This window comes from Pleurodeles waltl, chromosome 9 (genome assembly GCF_031143425.1).
Source record: "Pleurodeles waltl isolate 20211129_DDA chromosome 9, aPleWal1.hap1.20221129, whole genome shotgun sequence".
Taxonomy (NCBI): Eukaryota; Metazoa; Chordata; class Amphibia; order Caudata; family Salamandridae; genus Pleurodeles; species Pleurodeles waltl.
The window spans coordinates 383,741,975-383,766,135 of NC_090448.1; the positions used below are offsets into that span (position 1 = coordinate 383,741,975).

Consider the following 24,161-nt stretch of genomic DNA (forward strand, 5'->3'; position numbering starts at 1 on the left):
GCCCTTTTCTCTATCTGAGAAAAAGAGACTTTAAGAATTCTCACCCCAGAGACTTTAACTTTGATTTGCCCCCGTCTTGCCCATGCAGTAACCTTGCCCCATTCTCCTTGCCGCTGCAAGGAAACTTGCCCTTAACTTTGCCCCTTTGAAACTTGCCCCATGCTGATCAACCGGTACCTGAAGGACGAAGACTTTTCTTGAATGCTGATTGTATTTGGTAAATATGAAAGGATAATTGTATTATGCATTGTGTTTTTCCTTTTAGGTACCAACTGCTATTTTGATAGGGTCCTAGCTAGAAGTTTTCCAAATTTGTGTTGACTAAATTCGTTTTGCATGAAGTCCCACATGCCAATGCTAATTAGAGGTTAGTTGAGGTATTCATTCAATGTATCATGAAGAACTGAAATCTTGTTATGCTGACCGAATGTATGCAATTAGTCAAATACAGTTAGTCACATTGGTGATTTGCATTGCTATAACAGAGTGTATCATTATTCAGATTTTACGTAGATTGCGTTTCTTCCGCCGTTATGGACAGCTAGTAATGTTCATATACATATATCAATTGGTTTTGAGACATATATATATCGTGCTAGCTTTGTTAATATAGGGAAATAAATTCACTAACTTTTAATAAACTGGTGTGGTTATTCATGACTGAAAGGTCATGGTGCGCCGAAATACCAACTGTTATTGATTTCTGATGTATCATATTGATCTACTAATTGAGTACTGATTACCGATTACAACAGTTATTGATTATTGATCTGAGTGACTCGACTATTGAGGATGAGGAGAGCCCGACTCGGTTAAAAGATTCACCGACCTCCAACGTGTCCAGTACAGGTAATTTATAAGAGCTGGACGCGTTACCAGTAGATGGTAGCAGAAATTGATGGTTTAGCCCTTTGGGACCGCATCCGAACAATAGACAGAGTCAGGTTAGAATTTTCTTTGATAAAACAAGTTGGAGAAATGATGATGCCCTAAGTCCCCAATGACTTTCCCGGGATCTCGGAGCTTGCGAATGAGGAACATGGAGGTATGAAAATGGTCTCAGCGTTTCTAGTGACGGTATGAGTGAAGTTAGGGTTTCGCGCTTGCACAGCTTATCGCCGCAGATTAATTGAGAAGTTTGTGAGGATTTAAGGGGTTAAAAGATATTAGAGGAGTGTTACTCCAAAGGTGTGAGAGTCGGGAAGTCGTCGAACTTCACGTGTGTGTAGCGCTTTGAGCAGAAAAATTGTCCACGTGGTTGTTGATGTTGAGACGGGCCCTGCGAGGTCAAGAGACTCCGGAATATGTTGAAAAGTGTATGTGACACTTGTTTGATGTTGTGATCTGGTCGGTTTAATAGGTTGATCGGGCGTGGTCAACAAGTCGGTATGAATGTTGCAGAGTGAAAGAAAACTTCGACTTTGAGATTTGACGAATTCTAAAGTGCACTAGAATAGTTCATTGATCGGTTGAGAGTAAAGTTTGCGGGTCAAATTTTGCTTGCGAAAGTGGGAAACCGAGAAAGATGGAATAACTGCCGAGGCTAGTGAAAAATCCCTAAGGTTTCTGAAGCGATTGTATTACCTTTCCTGTAGTAAACCGACAGATCTGTTTTAATCTTTTGGTTAAGTGCTCGCGTTATAGTGCAGAAATTAGTTTATGAGTGAAGCCGAATGAAAAGAGGACAAGCCGCGGGACTTTGTCAGCCGCAGTGTGTGAGTGTGACGTCACTAGGAGCCGCGCTGGGATAGGTCGGTTGGTGAGAAGGGTCGCGCACGGATTGGACGCAGTCCGTGAAGCGCTATTGGAAGTGGAAAGGCAAGCGAAGAGTATTCCGGGAATTAAAGTCACTTACCGATTACATATTTTAGAAAAACAAAAGACGGAAAGATGAAATTTTTCAAAGCATTTAAGAGTGCCATGAGGGGAGATGTTTATATTAAAGCAAATGTAGGAGAAGAAACACCGCCTGAGGGTACACCAGCTTACATCGTCATTGAAGAAAAGGGTGTAGCGCCATGTCTTTGGCTAAAACAATGGTGCAAATTAACAGAAAAACATGGAAGTGTAGCGTTCCCTATCCATGGGTCGTTTAACCTAAGGGTTTTAGAAAATCTGAGATTTGCGCTATACGACATGAAAGTACCTCCAAGGCCAGCACAGTTTGAGACATTAGCAATTTGGGAGCTAATAGCTAGAAACCAACAACAAAAGAAATTTGAGACAAGAATAAGAAAAGTAGAAAAGACACTAGCGGATGCTAGATGGGACAGCACACAAAAGGTTTGGAGATCAGACGTATTGCAGGGAATTAAATTGATTCCAGCGATTACTGATGAAGCGGAGACGGAAGGAAGGAAAGCCACCTGTAAGACAAACAGGAGTCAGTCCAGAGAGGGAGAGAGCAATAGAAACTCGAAAAGGGGAGACGAGTCAGATGATGAGGAGTTCATTATACAATTGCTGAATGATCGCCCACCACCATACGTGGAAAGCGAAAAAGGCTCAAGCATTAGTACTGCCCCTCCAGAACCAATACAGGGTAATGTAACACCAAATTTGAGAATATCTCAGAGGCCGAGCAGCTCTGACATGCCTTTCTCACCACGAATACCACGGATTCAGAGAATGTACCCAGACGTGCCAACATTGAAACCTGCTGATAACTATCAGCCACAGGTTCAAAGGCACTGTTGCGATGAGCATAATGTGGGAATGACTTCCGATTCAATGGCGCAGGGAGGACAAAACTATCAGAGACCGACATTGATTCAAGCTGAATCAACACAGTTCTCGATGCCCCAAAAGCAGACACAAGAAGTGCGAATAGTAGAAAGCCAGTTAGGTATGCCAGCAATGATGAACCACAATGTGGGGATTAACATGCCACAGAATTCGGGGAACAGACAGAATCCAGATGCAATATCTCTACCTATCACTGTAGGTCTACCAGTACCACTGAACATACAGGCAAATTCAAGCACCAGCGACCAAGGGTTAATGATACAAAATGGGACAGGGAGAAGATGCATAGAAACCACTCCAGAGACAACTCCGATAGCGGCACTGCCAAATGGATCTGGGTCCTTGTCGGAATTTAGTCCAATTCCAATTTGCGCTCCGTCAACCATGGTAAGGTCACATCCACCACTATTAGTACCGTTAACCTCACAGACTGAAACATTACAGAAACCGTCAATGGCAGTTGATGTAACTGCTACATTGATGGGACTGAACGCGCAACAGTTAACACAATGGTTCAACAGCCTGAACTCCCCGCAGAGTACATCAAGCGGGAAGGGAGAAGAATACCTGAATAAAATAAGGTTGGGCATGGAGGCAGATGAACTGGTAGAGGGAACAATGGGTTTGAACAGATTAGAATCATACACAGAGGAAGAACTAAGATACATGTGCCCTAGGATTACAAGAGAAGTGAGCAACATACATAAGAAGTTACAAGAAATTGCAGACAGAAACGAGATCGATATAGGTAAGACTAAACACCTGAGCAGAAGTTACAGGTTAGACTTTGAGACAAAAGATTTTGAACACATGAGATCCGCAGGGATGAAAACACACCTTAAAGAGATACTGCAGAGTGCACAGGTCTGGAGATGTTTAGACAAGTGGGAAAGCAGGTGGGTTAAGAAAAAGGATAAAAAGAAGGAAAATACTTCAGAACGAAGTGAGAAAAAACAACAGAATGACGATCTGATAACCATGTTACCAATGAGAGAGACAGCAGGGGGAAAACTTGTGCATGTACCATGGCACAGGTGCGATATTCAATCCTTTACGGATGACTTTCCCAAATTAAGAGAGAAGCCGATTGAGTGGTATCAACAAACGGATAGATTTGTGAAACTCGCGAAGTGTCTCTGGGAAGACCTGAATACCTTATTTGAAATTGTGGTTCCGGCTGATTTGTGGGAAGATTGTAAAAGGGCTGTAGGTTGGCCGACGAGTGAACCAGAGAGAGATAGGGACACAGGTGCGCCATCACCTATGGTAATGAGTTTGTACCACAAGGTGATCGAGCACTTGAAAACCAAGGTTGCGTCGAAAAATGTGGATTGGCAAAGGATTGACAGGACCGCTCAAGAGGTTAAAGAATCTATACACGCGTATTATGAGAGGTTGTTGAAAGCGTTTAAAAATTACAGTGGCACGGAAACGATTGAGCCAAAAGACATGCTCCATTTTGTGTTCAGGTTTGTGGAAGGGCTGAGACCCAAAATTAGCCAGATGATTAAATCGCATTTGATTTGTTGGCAGTCAAAGTCGATCGATGAAGTGTTGAATTATGCAAAATACTGCAGTGATGAGATTGAGACAAAGCAGAAAAGATTGAAGGAAAAGGTGATGGTGATGCAGCTCAGAGCAGCTCAGACAGGTTTACAAGGTTTGCAAGGTTTTCAACAACAGATGCCGCAGCAGCAGCAACAGGGAAATGCTATGTTTCAGCCGCAGATGAGAGGCAGAGGTCGAGGAGGTTTTGTGAATAATGGTCCTGATTTGAATACCGTTATGATTCCAAATGGTATACAGGCAATGAAGAAGGTGATGCCATGTCACACGTGCGGAATCGTCGGGCATTGGAAACGGGAGTGCCCAATGATGGTGCAGGAAGGTGTATGTCAGCAAAACAATGATGTCAATGCATTCCAGACTATGAGAGGACAAAAATTGAGAGGTCCGAACCCAAATTTTCAAAACAATATAAACCAGATGCAGGGTCTACAACCCATGCAACCGCAACAGGTGCAAATGCCTCGTGTGCAAATGACACAATTGCAGCCAATGCAACAACAGTTTCCTATGGTACCTAATCAGCAAATGCAAATACCCTTAGCACCAATGAATCAGCAGCAAGCAATGCTTCCTCAACAGGTCACGGGTCAGGGAATGAGTCAAAATGACACAGTACACCAATTCCCACTACACAGCGAGAACGGAATAAACGATGCATGGGAGAGTGAAAGTTCAGATGAGGAGGGAAATTGTGTGCTTGCAGCATCTTTGGAAGTTGATCAAAAGGGTCCGTATGTGGAGGGAAGAGTTATGGGTCATCGCGTTTCATTCTTGGTTGACACAAGAGCTACACGTTCCACTGTTAGGAGCATTGAAGTGCCAAATTTGCCACTTTCAGGGAGAACAGTTCAAGTAGTGGGAGTAGCAAACAGGTACCTGACGAACCCAATCACAGATCCAGTACAAGTCAGAATTGGTAACTATCAAGGGACACATAATTTTGTGGTATGTGACTCAAGCCCGATATCACTGTTAGGGAGAGACCTATTATGCAAATTGGGATGTTCGATTATGTGTTCAAATGATGGAATCAAAATTCAGATGAGCAGTGATGGGGAAGAAGAAGATAGTGTAGAAGGGGACGAAGTAGAAACTGTCAATGAAGAATATCCCCTGATTACCCTTTACCCAGTGATTACTGAAGCAGATATTCCTGCTGAGTTACAAGAAACAGTCGGAAAAGAAGTGTGGGATATGACAGGAAAAGAGGTGGGATTGGTGAAAGGAGTGGAACCAGTGAAAGTGACTGTAAAACCCAATGTAACCTTTCCCCAGACCCCACAGTACCATATGGCCCAAGACACCCTCATGAAAGTCGCCCAACTCATTGATGAGTTTGTAAAGCAGGGAGTACTGAAAGAAGTGTTAAGCAGTCCATGTAATTCACCAATTATGGGACTAATTAAGCCAAGTGGAAAGGTCCGAATTGTGCAGGACTTGAGGAAAATAAATGACATAATAATTAAATGCTGCCCTGTAGTACCAAATCCAGCTGTGATAATGTTTCAAGTCCCTTGTGATGCCGACTGGTTCTCAGTCATCGACTTGTCACAAGCATTCTTTTCGGTGCCTCTTCATGAGGACAGCCAATTTCTCTTTTGTTTAAAATTTTTAGACAGAGTCTACAGTTGGTGTCGAATTCCTCAAGGGTTTTCGGAGTCACCGTCAATTTTCAATCAGATTCTAAAGAAAGACTTGGAAGCGTTAGAATTGCCATTTGAGTCAACCCTAGTACAGTACATTGATGACTTACTGATTGCATCCAAGACAGAAAGTGATTGCACAGCCGACACCATTGCCCTATTGAACCATTTGGGAAGGAATGGACACAAGGTGTCTCCTTCGAAATTACAATTCTGCCAGAAGAAAGTGAAATATTTGGGTCATCAAATAGAGAAAGGGTCACGAAAATTTATGAAGGAAAGAATAACAAGTGTACTTCAAATGAGTCCCCCAAAGACGAGGAGGGAGGTGAGGAAGTTTTTGGGAATGGTGAGCTACTGTCGCCAATGGATTCCCAACTTCTCAACCCTAGCAAAACCTTTACTGAAACTGACCCAGAAGGATGCATTGGATGAAATTGAACTGAAAGGAGAAGAGATGGAGGCTTTTATTGAATTGAAAGAATGCATGTGCAGGGCTCCAGCTTTAGGTATGCCTGACTACACAAAGCCTTTCACATTGTTTTGTCATGAACGTGATGCATGTTCCTTGTGTGTCTTGACCCAAGCCCATGGTGGCGTAAACAGACCAGTAGCATATTTTTCAGCTACTTTGGATCCGGTCGCAGCAGCACTGCCAGGGTGCTTGCGTGCCGTAGCCGCAGTTGGTATCAGCCTCACTCAGAGTGAAGGAATAGTGATGGGACACCCTTTAACAGTCATGGTCCCTCACTCAGTTGAGATACTTTTGACACGTTCCCGAACACAGCACATGACTGGTGCTAGACTCACAAGGTACGAAACAATAATTCTGGGATCACCTAATGTGCAGCTGAAAAGGTGCACTACGTTGAATCCAGCAACCTTGTTTCCCAGTGAAAATGCTGAAATTGAGAACGCTGAAGACATCGAGCACGACTGTCTTCAGGTGACTGAATTTTGCACCAAACCAAGATCTGACATCAAAGATACCCGATTGGAAGAAAATGATCAAATTATTTTTGTCGATGGTTCATGTTTAAGAGATGCACTGGGTGTATTGAAAGCAGGGTACGCTGTATGCACGGTAACAGGTGTTTTGGAAGCATCTTGGCTTCAAGGAGTTTACTCTGCACAGGTAGCAGAATTGGTAGCCCTTACTAGAGCTTGCCAACTTTCTGCATTGATGAAAGTTACCATTTACACTGACAGCCAGTACGGGTTTGGAATAGTGCATGATTTCGGACAATTGTGGTCACAGAGAGGCTTCATGACCTCTTCAGGATCGCCAGTGAAAAATGGCGAAAGAATAAAAGAATTGTTACATGCCATCCAACTACCAGGAGAAGTAGCAGTGGTAAAATGCAGTGCACACTCGAAGGGACAAGATTATGTTTCTCTGGGAAATGGATATGCGGATCAAGTCGCAAGGTTTTGCGCATTGAACTGTATATTGCTTAGGGATGAATGGAATTTGATAAGTGAACCAGAACTCGAACCAAGCGAAATATTTGCTCTAAAGGTGATAGATACGATGGACGAATTGAAATCCTTACAGAATGATGTCAGTGAGGATGAGAAACTCTCGTGGACCAAATCACAATGTGTAAAGAGACTAGATGAATTATGGGTTTCAAGTGAAGGGAAATTCATTCTTCCAAATAGCCTTCTGACACAGATAGCCAGATTTTACCATGGACAAGCTCATCTTGGGAGGGATGCCATGATTAGGTTGTTTAAAACTGATTGGTTTAACCCTAAATTCCGTCAAGTTGCTGAAGCAGTTTGCCACCGTTGCGTCATTTGCCAACAGATGAACGCATGGAAGGGAACCGTAGTAAATTTGAGCCACATTGGAAGAGCAGGGGGTCCATTTAGCAGGATGCAAATGGACTTCATTGAGATGCCTGTGCATGGAGGCTTGAAATATGTGTTGGTGGTTGTGTGCATTTTTAGCCACTGGATTGAAGCATACCCTACACGCAGAAATGATAGTCTCACGGTTGCAAAACTACTCTTGAGAGAGTTAATACCACGTTTCGGATTCCCGATCTCTTTAGAATCAGATAGGGGAAATCACTTCAATAATGAAGTAATAAAATTGCTTTGTGCAGCACTGAACATTGAGCAAAAGCTGCATTGTAGCTACCGCCCTGAATCATCAGGTCTAGTGGTGTAAATGAATGGCACATTGAAATCAAGAATGGCGAAAATATGCGCATCAACAAACTTGAAATGGCCTGACGCATTGCCTTTGGTACTAATGTCAATGAGAAACACCCCTGACAGAAAGACTGGACTGTCCCCACACGAGATTCTCATGGGCAGAGCTATGAGACTTCCAGCAGTTCCTGCAAATGCGCTTTTGAATATTACAGATGATATGGTGTTAGACTACTGCAAAGGTCTAGCTGATGTGGTTCGCTCTTTCTCTCACCAGGTGGAGGCAACCACCTTGCCACCGATCCAAGGTCCAGGACACGCCCTGAAAGCAGGTGACTGGGTTGTGATAAAGAAGCACGTGAGGAAGTCGTGTTTGGAACCCCGTTGGAAAGGACCTTTTCAAGTGATTTTGACGACTACCACCGCTGTGAAGTGTGCGGGAGTTCCCAACTGGATTCACGCCAGTCACACAAAGAGGGTGTTGTGCCCCACAGATGAGGAAGTTGAAGCGCTGAAGTTGCCAGTACCTGATAACAAAGTACCAAGCGCTGAGACAGAGCGAAAAAGAACTAGAAGCGAACAGGCAGAAATAGAGGAGGGAGAAATATTCTCTGAGGACGAAGCAACTGATTCACTTGCGGAAGACCAAGGAGGAGCCTCAGAAAGCGACGAAGCAGCTGAAGGTAACAAAGAGCCTGAAGCAGCTGAAAGTGACAAAGAGCCTGAAGAAAGTAACAGTGACAAAGGGCTCGAAACAGGTGAAGAAGCAGGAGAGCCTGATCAGTGGAGGGCTTTCCCAGAAGCAGACGATACAGAAAAAGAAAAGGAAAACCTGATTGACTCCCCAGAAGGAGGGGACAAGGCAGAACAGAACGAAACTGCTCATACTCCTTCAGAAGAGATTGCAGGTCCATCAAGTGGATACAGTGCAAAAAGAAGACCAAGCATATCGCCAGTAAAATTAAGAACTAGAGAAACGTTGAATGACAGTGAAGGGCCAAGAGTGAAAGAGAAAAGAAAGGAAGTGTCTGTTGTAGTACCAACACCAAGTGAAGAAAAGGACTTGGGCAAAGAGGAAAGTACCAGTGAGAAAGAATCAAAGAGAGATGCAAAATTGAAAAGAAAAAGGATACCGAGCAGGAGGTATTCCGGTCCGGAGTGGGCGTACGTAGCCAATAACGATTGGTCAGACGAATTCGTATATCTCAGTCTTGAGAACGAAGAGGCAGAACTTCATTTTGGAAATAAAAACTTTATGGACTCTGTTGACTGAAACCATTGATCACCTGATTGACTTTTCAACCGGCTAAGACATTGCTAACTTGATTGACTTTGAAACCGATTTTGAGACAACGCTGCTAACCGATAAGAGACTAAGGGGGTCATTCTGACCCTGGCGGCCGGTGGCCGCCAGGGCCACCGACCACGGGAGCACCGCCAACAGGCTGGCGGTGCTCCCACGAGCATTCTGACCGTGGCGGTTCAGCCACGGTCAGAAGCGGAAAGTCGGCGGTCTCCCGCCGACTTTCCGCTGCTCGGGGGAATCCTCCATGGCTGCGGAGCGCGCTCCGCAGCCATGGGGATTCTGACACCCCCTACCGCCATCCTGTAACAGGATGGCGGTAGGGGGTGCCGCGGGGCCCCTGGGGGCCCCTGCAGTGCCCATGCAGTGCCCATGCCCATGGCATGGGCACTGCAGGGGCCCCCGTAAGAGGGCCCCGCAAAGTATTTCAGTGTCTGCCATGCAGACACTGAAATACGCGACGGGTGCAACTGCACCCGTCGCACCCCTGCAACTACGCCGGCTCAATTCTGAGCCGGCGTCCTCGTTGCAGGGGCATTTCCTCTGGGCCGGCGGGCGCTCTTTTGGAGAGCGCCCGCCGGCCCAGAGGAAATGTTAGAATGGCCGCCGCGGTCTTGTGACCGCGGTGCGGTCATTTGGCGGACGGCCTCCGCCGACGGCCAAGGTTAGAATCAGGCCCTAAGCTGCTAAAGAAAACTGTGTGAACATTGGACTCGTTCAGCTTTGTAAATACCTGCAAATACATGTGCATAGGCTTAATAACCGCATGCGTACTAATAATTGTAGCAATAGTTCTTGGAATGCATGGTAAAAGTGAGAGTGAGACAAATGATGCTTCTACTTCTAAACCTATTATCGTTACTGAACTAACAGCTCTGAAGAGACTTGAGCAAGACGAGAGACACTTGCATGATAAGAAGGAACTTTCATCTAACGTTTTCTATCGCTTACTGAGTGAGTATGTTGAGACCATGGATGCGAAAGATTGTTATGTGTGTACACAAATACCTACCTCAGTAGTGGAAGGGGTAACGTATCACAGCATGCCTCTTACGTATGGAATTACATGTAGTATAGTAGCTTCCAGATTTTATGCTCAAAAGGACATTCATTATTTCTATACTAATTACGATGTTACTTTTGCATATGTCCCCATAATAGGGCACCTAAGTAAGATAGCTCGAGATTATTATGCCAAATTAATGAGGGAATTCTTCGAACCGATGTCACCTTTTCACACAGCTCACGCACATAGAGAGAACCTTACATGCTTGCTTTCACCAGAAGAAATATAATTTTTAGACTGCACTGATGATAGGAAGAATGAAATGAAGGAGAAATTAGAGAGGGAATTACACGAAAGGATGTCTGTAGATAATTATGCTTTTGCTGCAATAAAGACACAAGGAAAAATAGCTTTAGATACATTGCATGTAGGAAGAGTTTGTATACATAGATTTCCATCATAGTATGACACAGTTTTTGTGGGAACGAGTGAATGTAAACATACGTATGCATTTCAATCTAAGTGGACGTTCATGCTGAATGGACAAGACCCAGTTATTCCTGGAGTATATTATTTTTGTGGACTCAACGCCTATTATCGTCTTCCTAAAGGATGGTATGGGAGGTGTTATTTGGGAATAGTGTTCCCAAAGGTTTACCAACTAGACGACTTAAAGAAATTTCCAAGGCTGTCTGAATCACATCGTGTTCAGAAAAGGGAGACAGCTTCTGGTGTGGTAGGAGATATATTTGGAGCATTGATTCCTTCAGTGGGAGTCATATTGAATTCAATCAAAATACGAAAGTTGTCTACTATTGTGGATAACATGCTGACAAAGTTTTCAGGAGCTATAATCCTGATGGATGCTGAACTTGCTGCAGAAAGAGCTATGACTCTTCAAAATCGGCTTGCCTTAGACATTCTTTTAGCAAAGGATGGCAGCGTTTGCAAAATGCTTGGTACACGTCACTGTTGTACATATATACCAGACAACAGTGGAAAAATTAGAACGATGCTTACAAATTTAACTAAAGAAAGTGTAGATTTAAAGGAATTGAAAGAACCCGGAGTTTGGGAGAAAGTTGGAAAAGGATTTGCTTCTGTGGGAAATTGGCTCAGCAACGTTTGGAACGGATTGTTACTAAAAATAGTAAAGGGAATATTGATAATATTAATTTGTTTATTAGGTTCTTGGGGAATATGGAAAGCTTTCAAAATGTTAAAAGCAAGGAACAAAAGAAAAAGAGAAGAGAAAATAGAGAACAAAATGGTGGAAATATACCGAGAAAAGTCAAAAGGGACTAAAAGAAAAAGGGAATTGACTGAAGTGCCAAATTACTATACAGAATTTTAATGGAATAAAATTTGTGGGTAGATTTGATGTGATGACATAATTAGTCATCAGAGGAGGGATTGATGACGCAGAAAAAGAAGGTCCGACATATATTCATACATATCGTGTAATCAATACGTATAATGTAGTGTGATTTTAGTAAAGAAAATAATGTACGAGGGAAATTGTGCCCTCGGGGTAGTTCGCCATCATTATAAACGAGCTTTATTAATCACGAAGTATTGAAAATGTAGTAATCTGTCATAATCGCAAATGTATGCCATGATTTCTTGTTTGAAAACTGTTTTGCTTAGCTTAAATTTAGTACAGGCTTTGGCCTAGTTGCCTGGTTTCAAATTCTAACTGCGTGATTTTTTTCCTTGAACTAATGAAACATATATTCTTGCTTGAAGTTGTATTTTTCCAGTAGAAACTGGCTGGTACACTTATCTCCAAGGTTTCGTGCTAGGCCGGTTTCATCCCCTTTGATACAAGGTCAGTCTCTGCAGGTGCGGACAATGAAGGTACAGATAGTAAAATAATTGGCAAACCATGATACAATTTGTGTTCCAAGGCTCCAAGGACAGTGTATGCATAAATGAGCGCTAGCAAAAGACTATTTTGATTGGACAATTTGAAGCCAACCTATGAACCCTCCAATGGAAGACCCTGCAGAATTTGGAATGTTTCTTACTTAAACCCACCGGACAAAGAGAAGTCAGCCATTTTCCTCGATGCCAGTTTGAAGCCTGATGCCAGACTCCATTTTGGACGACACCCTGATGCCCTTTTCTCTATCTGAGAGAAAGAGACTTTAAGAATTCTCACCCTAGAGACTTTAACTTTGATTTGCCCCCGTCTTGCCCATGCAGTAACCTTGCTCCATTCTCCTTGCTGCTGCAAGGAAACTTGCCCTTAACTTTGCCCCTTTGAAACTTGCCCCATGCTGATCAACCGGTACCTGAAGGACGAAGACTTTTCTTGAATGCTGATTGTATTTGGTAAATATAAAAGGATAATTGTATTATGCATTGTGTTTTTCCTTTTAGGTACCAACTGCTATTTTGATAGGGTCCTAGCTAGAAGTTTTCCAAATTTGTGTTGACTAAATTCGTTTTGCATGAAGTCCCACATGCCAATGCTAATTAGAGGTTAGTTGAGGTATTCATTCAATGTATCATGAAGAATTGAAATCTTGTTATGCTGACCGAATGTATGCAATTAGTCAAATACAGTTAGTCACATTGGTGATTTGCATTGCTATAACAGAGTGTATCATTATTCAGATTTTACGTAGATTGCGTTTCTTCTGCCGTTATGGACAGCTAGTAATGTTCATATACATATATCAATTGGTTTTGAGACATATATATCGTGCTAGCTTTGTTAATATAGGGAAATAAATTCACTAACTTTTAATAAACTGGTGTGGTTATTCATGACTGAAAGGTCATGGTGCGCCGAAATACCAACTGTTATTGATTTCTGATGTGTTATATTGATCTACTAATTGAGTACTGATTACCGATTACAACAGTTATTGATTATTGATCTGAGTGACTCGACTATTGAGGATGAGGAGAGCCCGACTCGGTTAAAAGATTCACCGACCTCCAACGTGTCCAGGTACAGGTAATTTATAAGGGCTGGACGCGTTACCAATAGTGAGCAGCCCTCCACGCGGTGGTCTAGCGCCAAAAGCTTAACAAACCCCTGCCTGTTGACTATACCACACAATTGTTAGACACATAAAAGACTTCATGAATTAAAAACATTGCACGTGCTCAAATGAATCTTCATGCCAACCATGAGCTTTGATTTACATTCTGTGGAGCTCATTCAGGAATATCAGATATCATCCAGGGTTAGGCGGACGGAAAATAGGCCGGGCACCAAAATAAAAATGACCCCCCTTATTCAATTAGATACCTTAAAAAGTGGGCTATGTCTTCAAATTGGGGTAGTTTTGAACTTGCAAAGGCAGGCTGTAGAATTGTTTTGCAAAGTACAGGAGAGTGCATGGATTTGACCTTGCTGCAGGCAATGTCTGTTTTAATATCAGGGAAATCAATAATAAGAACCTGCCCAACAGGCCCTAAAACAAGCCCACAAACAGCCAAAACACTTGCCCACTCACACTGAGCATTCACCTGGTGCATTCAAAATCCTTGTGACATGCTTCAATCGTCCTTTAGCCTGAAACCTTTCCCTCATCATGCTAGCACCCGTTCAGTTCCCTTAAACCTCTGGGAGATCATCGATCATCACTAGCCAACAGCATAAATTATAAGAGCTTCAAAATCATGACTTCAAGCAAATGCAACTTTGCTCAGCAATTTCTAAAACGTACATTTTAGCAGTTTAAACAAATTCATAATTAGAGGGGACAATGACTGATAAATACATTATTGTTTTACAAATCTAGTGATGTTACTGCTGACGGTAAATTAAAAATGTTGTTGTGAATTCCAGAAAACAGCAGCAAAGGAAAAGAAAAGATATAAAGAGAAGTTAAAAATTCAAAATAGAAAAAAGTACACTTTAATGGGCGTACCATGTTAGAAAACAAGTAAACAAAGCTATCCTCAAAGTTCCTGCTATCCTCCAGATTTCAATAATCTGTTTAGTATCATGAGGTTTAGTGCTATGTGAGGGAAAGTGGATTATTGCTAAGGGCAGGTAAGTACCTACACTTAGAAATAGGCCACTAACCCCCACTAAGTTCAGTTAGGTCTCAGTAAATTAACCCCAGCTCAACCCTTGGTAGCTTGACAACAAGCCTTAACTTAGGAGACAAAGGCCCTCATTACGAGTTTGACGGGCGGCGGAGGCCACCCGCCGAACTCGTACCACCATCCGACCCCCTATAGGACCAGAACACTGCTGACCCTATTAGGAGTTCACCGCAGGGTAGGCGGGCATAAACAGGGCCTTAAAATTGACTCTGGCTCGTAATCGAGCTGGCCGCAATGTGGCAGTGGGCGGGTGCCCGTAATTCGGGCAGTGGAAAGCGTGACGGGGCTGTCCATGGAGGCCCATGCTAAGTGCTAAGTGCAGGGGCCCCCATGGGGGTGTCGCGTGGGCTCTCATTATCCTAAATGAGACTACTGGATTTCTAGGCAGCAGGATCGATAACGGTGTGGGGGACTGAGTCTGACCCACGTGTAAGGAACTCTGTCACCCTAAATCCGGTTTTTGCTCTGGCTAACTAGCAGTGCCTCATTTCTCCCACGGTGAAGAAATGATTAGGCAGCCGAGCGCATGACATCTTTGGAACTTCTCAGGGAAGTCGTGGTCACTCAGATCCAAACCAACTCTCTCATTTACAATATGGTCTCATATACAAATGACCAAGACAGTATAAGTTTTATATAATGTTTTAATAAAACAACTGTATTTTAGATAATAAGGCGTGAGCCGCAATAACCAGAACAATACAACATAGTAGGATTGAAATAGTCACCAGGAGAGTAAAACATAAGAACAAAGCTATCATATTGCCTAACAGTTTCTACTCTCCCTCTGCTTGTTCTATTTAGAGCACAGCATGTTAAGCTTCTAGCTTGCCTTTCCGAATCACCGGGGAGACATAAGCCCTCATACCTGAGCAAAGGCCTGTGATCTGGTTCAGCATCTGCAACGAGGCAGTCAGCGTCTAACTTTGGGTCTCTGGTCGGAATCTCCCTCTTGCATGTATTGGGACAAGGAAGTGATTTTATAACTAACATGTCATCGTGATCACAAAATGTCCCTACGCAGGAATGCCAAATCTAAACTCCTACCACGTCTTTCGGCAATGTACCAGACTGTATCCTTGACTGAAGAACAGAGTGAATATGTTATGAAGAACTCCAGTGCTGAAGTAGGCAAAACAGTGTGATATGAATAAAAAACAACACCGTAGAACTGGCTATTTGAAAAATAACAGTTCGAAGCCTAATAAAAAGCATTTAGAGCAAAGTGCACAGAGGCTCTAAACTGTCAGCAAATGAATAAAATACATTCAGGGCAAAGTGCACAAAGGCCTAAAGCCTGAAGATAATGCGCAAAGTATACGTAAAACTAACCACACTACACCCTCCCCTTGTCGGTAGCAAGTGGTTCCAATAACATAAAAACATGCCCCAAACATAAACAATATATTTCGACAAGGTAAGAAGACAACAAAGTCATAAATTTAGGAAACATGTGACAATAAAGCCAAATTCAATATAGTGTAAATTTTGCCGAAGAAAAAAAAAAACAATTGTCAGACAGAAGCAATAGAACGTAGGAGCTCCTCCACTTCGATATATGTTAATATCGGAAGATCCACGCCACAAAGTACCATGGAGCAGGTGTGTTCCAAAGCCCCAAAACCATTCAGGGCGGCACCCCGTGCAGGGCCAATGAGAGGGACAATACCATCTTCCTCCAGGAAGGGAATCTCATAAACCGCCTCACGAAGCAAACGCAACCGTAGTGCACAAGTCTGGGAATGAGCCCTAATCGGGAACATCAACAGAGCAGGATCGACCACTGGAGGGCGCTGCAGTGAGAGACAGAAAACCAGTGCATGTTCAAATGAGCACCAAAGGCACCGAAACACGGGTTGCACACAATCCAAAACCGGTCTGAATGACAGAGACCAGTCACACTCCAAATGGCCCAGGAGTGTAGCTCCAAAATGCTGCATCATGCGTTCACGACACAGCTGCGCTGACGGGAGCAGCAATATAGGATTTCGTTGTGGCGGGACAGCCATTGCGAAAAAATAGCAACAATAGCAAGACTCCAGCCAACAAAGCCAAAGTAATCGGGAAACCCCCAAAAATGCTTCCGAAAATAGAGTGTATAGCCGAAGGTCTCAAACCGAATATGGAAGAGAAGGTGTGAGCGAAACCAACACCAACACCAACGGCTTTGAAAAAATGAGCAATACCAGCAGTGCTTGATGCATTAAATATACGTCCCACAAGTTCACCGAAGTGACATGGAAAGTTAGTATTCAAAAGGGACTGTATCTCCGCCGATGACCTTGCCACCTGAAGTGCGTAGGTCTCGCTAGCAGATGTAAGGGCCACATGCTTTTGAAACAATAAAGCTTTCAGCCGACTCAACTTGTCGAAATCAACCTTGGAAGTAGCAATGTGAGGCCAGATGTCCGCTACCTCCCTAATTTGAGTGGGGGGAAACAACACATTCCCGCAGCACGTAACGGCCTTGTTGACAACGACAACGTAAACTATTCCGGCACGCATGCCACAGCAGCGTTCGCTGTTAAGAACAACGTAACTGCCGTTAGAAAGCACCTGGAAAGTGTTTTTAATAACCGGGACTGGAACACCCTTTAAATAACAAGCTAAGTTAGCAATCGAAGCGTTACACGCTCCGTGCAAGGACAGCTGTTTACAAACCATGGAATGGCTGACAGAAGCTTCGCATTCGCTACCGCTAAGAAAAACCTCCCTCAAACCATTAACACATCTGTATTGAAAGGGAAGTTCCCACACCTCGTGTATGTAACTGTCTCCCAATAGTTCATATCTACCGACCGGAATGTGCTTCAAACAAGAAGTAAATTGCAGAGTGGAGATAGGCAAATTAATAACCCCATGAATCAACCACTCAGCTGACGGAATCTCAGCCACCGTGAAAGGCAGTTTCTCCAATTTCTCAATATTCAACATAACATATGTCGCTTCCTTTTTAGCCATCAACTGTTGTTGACGAGTCAAATTAAAGGAGATAAAGATCTCTCTGGCACGAATGTGCTGCCATGGAACGCGACCCGCCTTCAAGGTCTGAAGAGTCCAACCCAGCTGCATGATGGACCGTGTCTGACTCTGCCCATGATATAAAGAAACATGTCCGATTTAATAATGTCAATAGCAGAGGAAACAATGCTGTCAATCGTGTAAACACGGTCAGAAAGGGTATGCATGCCATTATCGACAACAGACAAAGGGGGTGATTCTGACCGCGGCGGACGACCGCGGCGGTCATTCTGGCTTTCCCACTGGGCTGGCGGGCGACCGCCGAAAGTCCGCCCGCCAGCCCAGCGGGAAACACCCTTCCCACGAGGAAGCCGGCTCAGAATGGAGCCGGCGGAGTGGGAAGGTGCGACGGGTGCAGTTGCACCTGTCGCGAATTTCAGTGTCTGCAAAGCAGACACTGAAATTCTTTGTGGGGCCCTCTTATGGGGGCCCCTGCAGTGCCCATGCCATTGGTATGGGCACTGCAGGGGCCCCCAGGGGCCCCACGACACCCCATACCGCCATCCTGTTCCTGGCGGGTGAACCGCCAGGAACAGGATGGCGGTATGGGCTGTCAGAATCCCCATGGCGGCGCAGCAAGCTGCGCCGCCATGGTGGATTCCCATGGGCAGCGGAAAGTCGGCGGTACACCGCCGGCTTTCCGCTTCTGGCCGCGGCTGTACTGCCGCGGTCAGAATGCCCGGCGGAGCACCGCCAGCCTGTTGGCGGTGCTACCGCCAACCTCCGCCATGGTGGTAATTACCGCCAGGGTCAGAATGACCCCCAAAGTCTGCAGCAGATTTTCCTGATCAATCTGCCTCAACCGGGCTGCAGCCTCCTGTTGTGAAAGTTTCCAAATCTCATTATAAACTTCATATAAAAACCTTTTCTTCCGTGGTACCTTGGGACCTGACAAAAAATCTTGTAAATCAGTACCATTAGACAGTAACTTGAGATGCGACTTAACTGCATCCAGCGTGGATGACTTCAACCATTGTTGACAAAGCTTCCCCACGCTGTACGTAGTTATAATATCAGCATGTTCTGGTGAAATGTAACGAGGGTCTGCCCTACTAGTCCTGAACCCCCCTGAAGAGGTGACAAAACGTTGATGACACTGATTAGTGTCTATGGGCCATAATAACCACCCGCTCGGATGTAACGATGAAGTGTTAAGCATACCATTCTGGACCCAATGCGTAAATTCACTAAAAGTAGCATTCACATAGTGCTGCCAGTTGTTTAATTTGGAAGGGACAGGTATACTAGGCAAATTCAACTCTCTAATCGTCGCCAAGCCCAAACAGCTAGTCTGTTGTACCGTGTCATTGAGGAAAATCATCTGCACAGGGATAAGACATGCTCTAAATAATGTATCCCTGCCTTGCATCTGCCAATTTTTCGTACCCCAAACACTTTTCAAGTCAACAGTCTTTAACCAGTATTCATACCCCTCGACCGAAAGTTTAGATACAAACAAATTTGAATATAGTAATTTAGTATCGGTCAATAAAATTTGCTTATTAGAATACGGTGCAACTTTAAAATAGTAAGACTTAGCATTCCGCTGATCATGCCCAGAAAAATATGCAAATGTATCATTATACGTTTTCGAACTCCCTTGTGGAGGAGTCGAGCAATGTTCCCATTGCACATAATTAAATATGGACTTAGGGCTAGTAGCTTTATGAATAAAGTGGTGTCCATAATAGTTGTAGCAAAACATGTCACCATGATTATCTCTAAATTGGTAAGCATCTTCATCGTCATAGACAGTATAATATTGCAAATCCGTTAGCATAGAATCTACTGTCTTCACATCCCAATCATCAGAAACAATGCCTGGTATTACAATATCATTCATTGATAACTTGAGGACATACAGTATTTCCGGAATCGGTATTGCAGAAATGTTCACATTGGACAAGTCTCTTCGAACCATATGAGACGAAAAATGTGGTCTCAACACAGTCTCCACGTGCTCAATGTCAGATCGATCAGGAAGAAAATGACCATGTATTACTAGAAAAAAAGTAACTACAAATCCCAACCATAAAAAATGAGTAATTACAGCCATAAAAAGCCACAAATAGTTCCAAGGAAAAACAAAATATGTACGTTTAAGCCAACTCAGCAGCTTACGTGGACCTCGGACAGAAGACATCGAGGACGAAGAGATGACACTGCTTCATCAGCGTCGTTGAAGCAGCCAGAGGCAGTTCTTGCAAAAGGTGCAATTGTGAACAAAGAAGCAGATGGAGGCTCTCTCCTAGGCACGCTATGAACCACATGTTCAGAAACATCAGTAGAACGTACAGCAACTTGATCAAAAGATTCCATATTAATCGTTGTCTGTGGAACAATCGCAAGATCATCTTCCACCCTCCCCAAGCTCAGAGAGGAAACAGCGTCGGTGTAAATCACCTGCAGCGGGACTTCTTCCCCAGTAGTGAGAGGGATGCCGGAACTACTGGGTGTCCCTCTTGGTCTGCTGTGCAGAATCGGCCACATGTTGTAACTTGACATTATCAATAGAAACAAAGCGATTTCCTTTGGCCCCTTGCAGCGGCGGTAAAATCACAGTTCTCGTGCCGCTCACCCCTAACACAGGGACAGGTGCTCGATAAGAAGGACCAAATTCTTTCTTTACTGCAACCTTTTCACGCACTAGATCCCCAATCCTGGGAATCCAACCAGTAGGTGTTACTGGCTCCTCCTTAATTCCTGAGGAGGCAGCACTTGCAGAAGAGTTATCTTCACGGAATTGTTGTAAATCCTGCAAAACAGTGACACGATCATTTATGTCAAAGTGCGTAACTGCCGCCTCCACACCAGGACCATCTAGATCAGGAACATACATTCGTGTTCCAAACATGCACTCATATGAAGTACGACCCCCCAGTGACCGTCTAGGCAAGTTATTAAGTACTCTCTGTACACCATATAGGTGGGCTAACCAACTACAACCCGTACCTATAACTCTGGCCGTTAAGGATTGCTTTAAATCACGATTTAAACGCTCCACGACAGAATTTCCCTCGGGATGAAATGGAGACGAGAATTGGAGTTGGACCCCCAATGAACCCATGGTGTCCCTGAATGCCTTAGAGGCAAAAGCAGGGCCCTGGTCCGAATGAAAAGCCGCAACCGCAAATGTATCGACAAAGATGCGCAAATCTTTAATAACAGTCCGAGCGTCAGCCGAGCGTTGTGGCCATACCCACACAAATCTGGAGCACGAATCTACAGCAACCAATATATATTTGTATGCACTATCTGGTGTCAGCGGACCACAATGATCCAAGTACACACACTGTAACGGTTTGTTTGAAATCAGAAGGGGTGTCTGCTGCGGGCGTCTAGCCGACGATGCTTTAATTTGTTGACAGACGTCACAACAAAGGACATACTGCTTCGTCTCTTTATAGAGACCAGGCCACCAGTAACGAGCCTGTAAAAGTGAAATCGTGGCAGCCACACCAGCATGTGCAGATGCCACCCCCTCATGTGCTGCAGAAATTAATCGAGGTCTCTCAATTCTATTGGGAAGTTCACGTACACCAATGCCTGGAATATTAACAACAGCATTTAGCGCACTACTCAAGCAGTAACTATATTTAGAAGGAAATCCTTTAGGAAACGGCGTGCCATCAGCCGTAGCTTTTATGGCAGCCGAAATCTCTGTGTCTGGTTTGGAACTCGAACGAGTCACTGTGGCCACAGTGGCGACAGCCACTGCCGACTTTGCGGCTTCATCAGCCAAAGTATTCCCAGCAACGTGTATTCCAACGCGCTGGTGTCCAACTGTATGCACAACATGGACCTTAGGAAGCGTTTCTTTCAGATCCGCAACCTTACCCCACAACAATTTATGTTTAATGGTGTTGCCTTTAGAATCTCTGAGCCCATTCAACTTCCAATAGTGCAGATATTCATTGAAAGACTGAACACAGTAGTAGGAGTCACAGACCAGCAAGGTCAAAATCGCCGGATCCGCGTGCTCCAACGCTAACAATAGAGCTTTGAGCTCAGCCAGCTGTGCCGTGCAATCTCCCAAGGTTTTAGTATAAGTATGTCGGGGGCAGAACACTTCCCCCTCCATAGTGCCACTCACCACCGCACATGCAGCAGAATACTGCTGTTTAGTCCCAACCGCTGGTTGCGCAGAGCCATCGGTATACATGACCACTTGATATTGGTCAATAGGCAATGTGCCAGCAGGAACTGGGTACTCTATTTCATATTGAAGAAATTCTTGAGTCTGCAGTTTAGGGTCAAATATGTAATCTACATCAGTGGCTGTCAAAGACGTAGCCCATTGTATCCATCGCGGGTGTAAAGCTTTCGAATTAGGAACACTTGCTATTGTAACAGCCTCTAAGGCCGGAATCGGGGAAACGACAATGATGCGTTGGCCCTGGGCAAGCGGTCTTTCTTTGATCACAGCCATCTGTACTGCAGTGAGTATTTTCTCAGTCTGTGCAAATCGTTGTTCTGCAGCAGAATACAAGTGGGACTTGTATGCAATCGGGACTGTCTCACCCTCATTAAAGGTGACATACGTAAACCCAACAGCCCCAGGTATCACCCTGATGACTAAATGTGTCTTATTGTCCCGTGTGTGTAAGTGTTTAACTGCTAAGAGATCAGTCTGTAACTCTCGCAGTATGTGTGTATGCTCAATCGTCCAAAATCTACTCGAAAAATTCAGGCGAATCAGTTCGTATAAGGGTTTTATACGCGTAGCATAGTCAGGAATGTAAGTTCTGCCAAAATTCAGAAACCCCAACAATGACTGGAGCTTCCGAACCGTATTAGGAGGCTGCAATAAAGCACATTTCTCCAAAAAATGTGGTGCTAGGCTCTTGCCCTCACTCGATAACTCATATCCCAGGAAAATGACGCTGAGGAAGGCAATCTTTGATTTCTTAAAATTAAACTTATAGCCAATATCAGCAAATCCCACAACAATGCGCGATACGCGCCTTAGATGTTGCAGAATCTCATTGTCTGTCAAATATATGTCATCAACATATGATAACGCTTCAGGGTCCAACTCGTGCAGCATTTCAGTCACACGAGCCGAAAACAGTCCTGGGCTATTCTTATACCCCTGAGGCAAACGACAAAATTTTTCCGAGAGCCAAACGCACTGAAACTGGTATAGTCCCGACTTTCGGGTGCTATATTTTGGCAGAAAAATCCATTCGAGATATCCAACGTTGTTTTGTATTTTTTACGCACTATATTGTTCATAAGCGCTGCGCTATGCGAATTCTGTATTGCATATGTGCGTGTGTGACTATTCAAATGTCTATAATCCACCACTATCCTATATGAATGGTCCGGTTTAGCAACCGGAAATAAGGGATTATTCATCGGCGAGACACAGGGCTCAATTACACCCTGGTACTCCAATTGTGTAAGAATTTTCCAAACCGATGCCCTTGCCTCAAATTTAATAGGATACTGCGGCTGTGGCTGAGGTGTGCCCTTTATTGGAATTACATGATAAGGTGATTGTCTATCCCACCCCACATTATTTCTATATAGGGCGGGAGCCTGTGCTAGAGCCCATGTTTTACCATAGGACTCCGCTAGCTCTCTCGGAACAAGTGGTGAGAAGGAAGGTACTATAACATCCTCCCCAACCGGACAGTCGCGAACAAAGTCAGGTGGCCAATCCTGTTCGGCCAACAGAACATCATATGATTTTACCACACGGTCCCAAAAGATGGCGTGTACAATGCGGTCAATGTCCCCTTCTAATCGTAGAGTCACTTGATATACTCTATCAAGATCAGAGACTCGCATATCCGCCGTTTCGACTTGTATGAAGTCATCAGTTGATTTCACCTCCAGATGCTCTAGAAGACTCCGTCGAACTATTGTGATCTCTGCCGCGCTGTCTAACAGTGCTAATGCCCATGTCTTGTTCGTCAAGAGAACTCTCTTCTTGAGCGGCATGTCTAACTGAAACTGCTGCCACTTTTTTCTTTTTAAATTGCTGTTTTTGTTGCAGCGGTTTCTCTTCTTGTTTAACAGAAACCTCCGCTGAGCGTTGTGAATCCTGTCTCGGTTTCACGTACTCCGTCCTCCGCTCTGACCGCCCACCTCTCTCACTTCTCTTCTCAGAGGAGTCCTGAAAGGAACGAGATTGGCGTGTATCAGTATATTGATATCTATCAGGCGTCTTCAAATTATCCCTATTTCTGAGATTATACCTATTCTGCGGGGTCTCCGGTTGCGGAGACTGTCCCCCATCTTTTTTAGGTGTTTGCTGTTTCTTTTCCCAGCGCTTTTTTATACCCTCAGGTTGCTGTTGCTTAGCATTATCTTTATTATTTTTACCCTGCAATTGGGGTTTCTGCGGTCTAGCCCCTAGGCTATCGCGACCAATACTGGAATATGTCTCAGCTATTATTCTCGGAAGTTCTCGCTCTTGATCAATCTGTGGAACATCCCGAAGACGCATTCGCACGGCTAGTGCTACTGCCTCTCCCTTGAGATTACTCAAAATATTAGAAGAAACTGCAGCAAAATTGCCAATTATTTGCATGCCCAAATCTAAGGCAGGGGCAGCCCCATATTCATCTTGAATTTGTTTAAGCACTTCCGGTAAATTAGCTAAAGTCGGCGTACCGTGTGCTGTAGTGTAGAGCGCGGC

General features: G+C 44.2%; 1 protein-coding gene across 1 annotated transcript in view; it reads right to left on the reverse strand.

Annotated features, from left to right (window-relative positions):
* Positions 1 to 24,161, reverse strand: part of MAP4K1 (mitogen-activated protein kinase kinase kinase kinase 1) — a 539,453-nt gene that overhangs the window by 274,727 nt on the left and 240,565 nt on the right. The gene's annotated exons all lie outside the window — the stretch shown is intronic.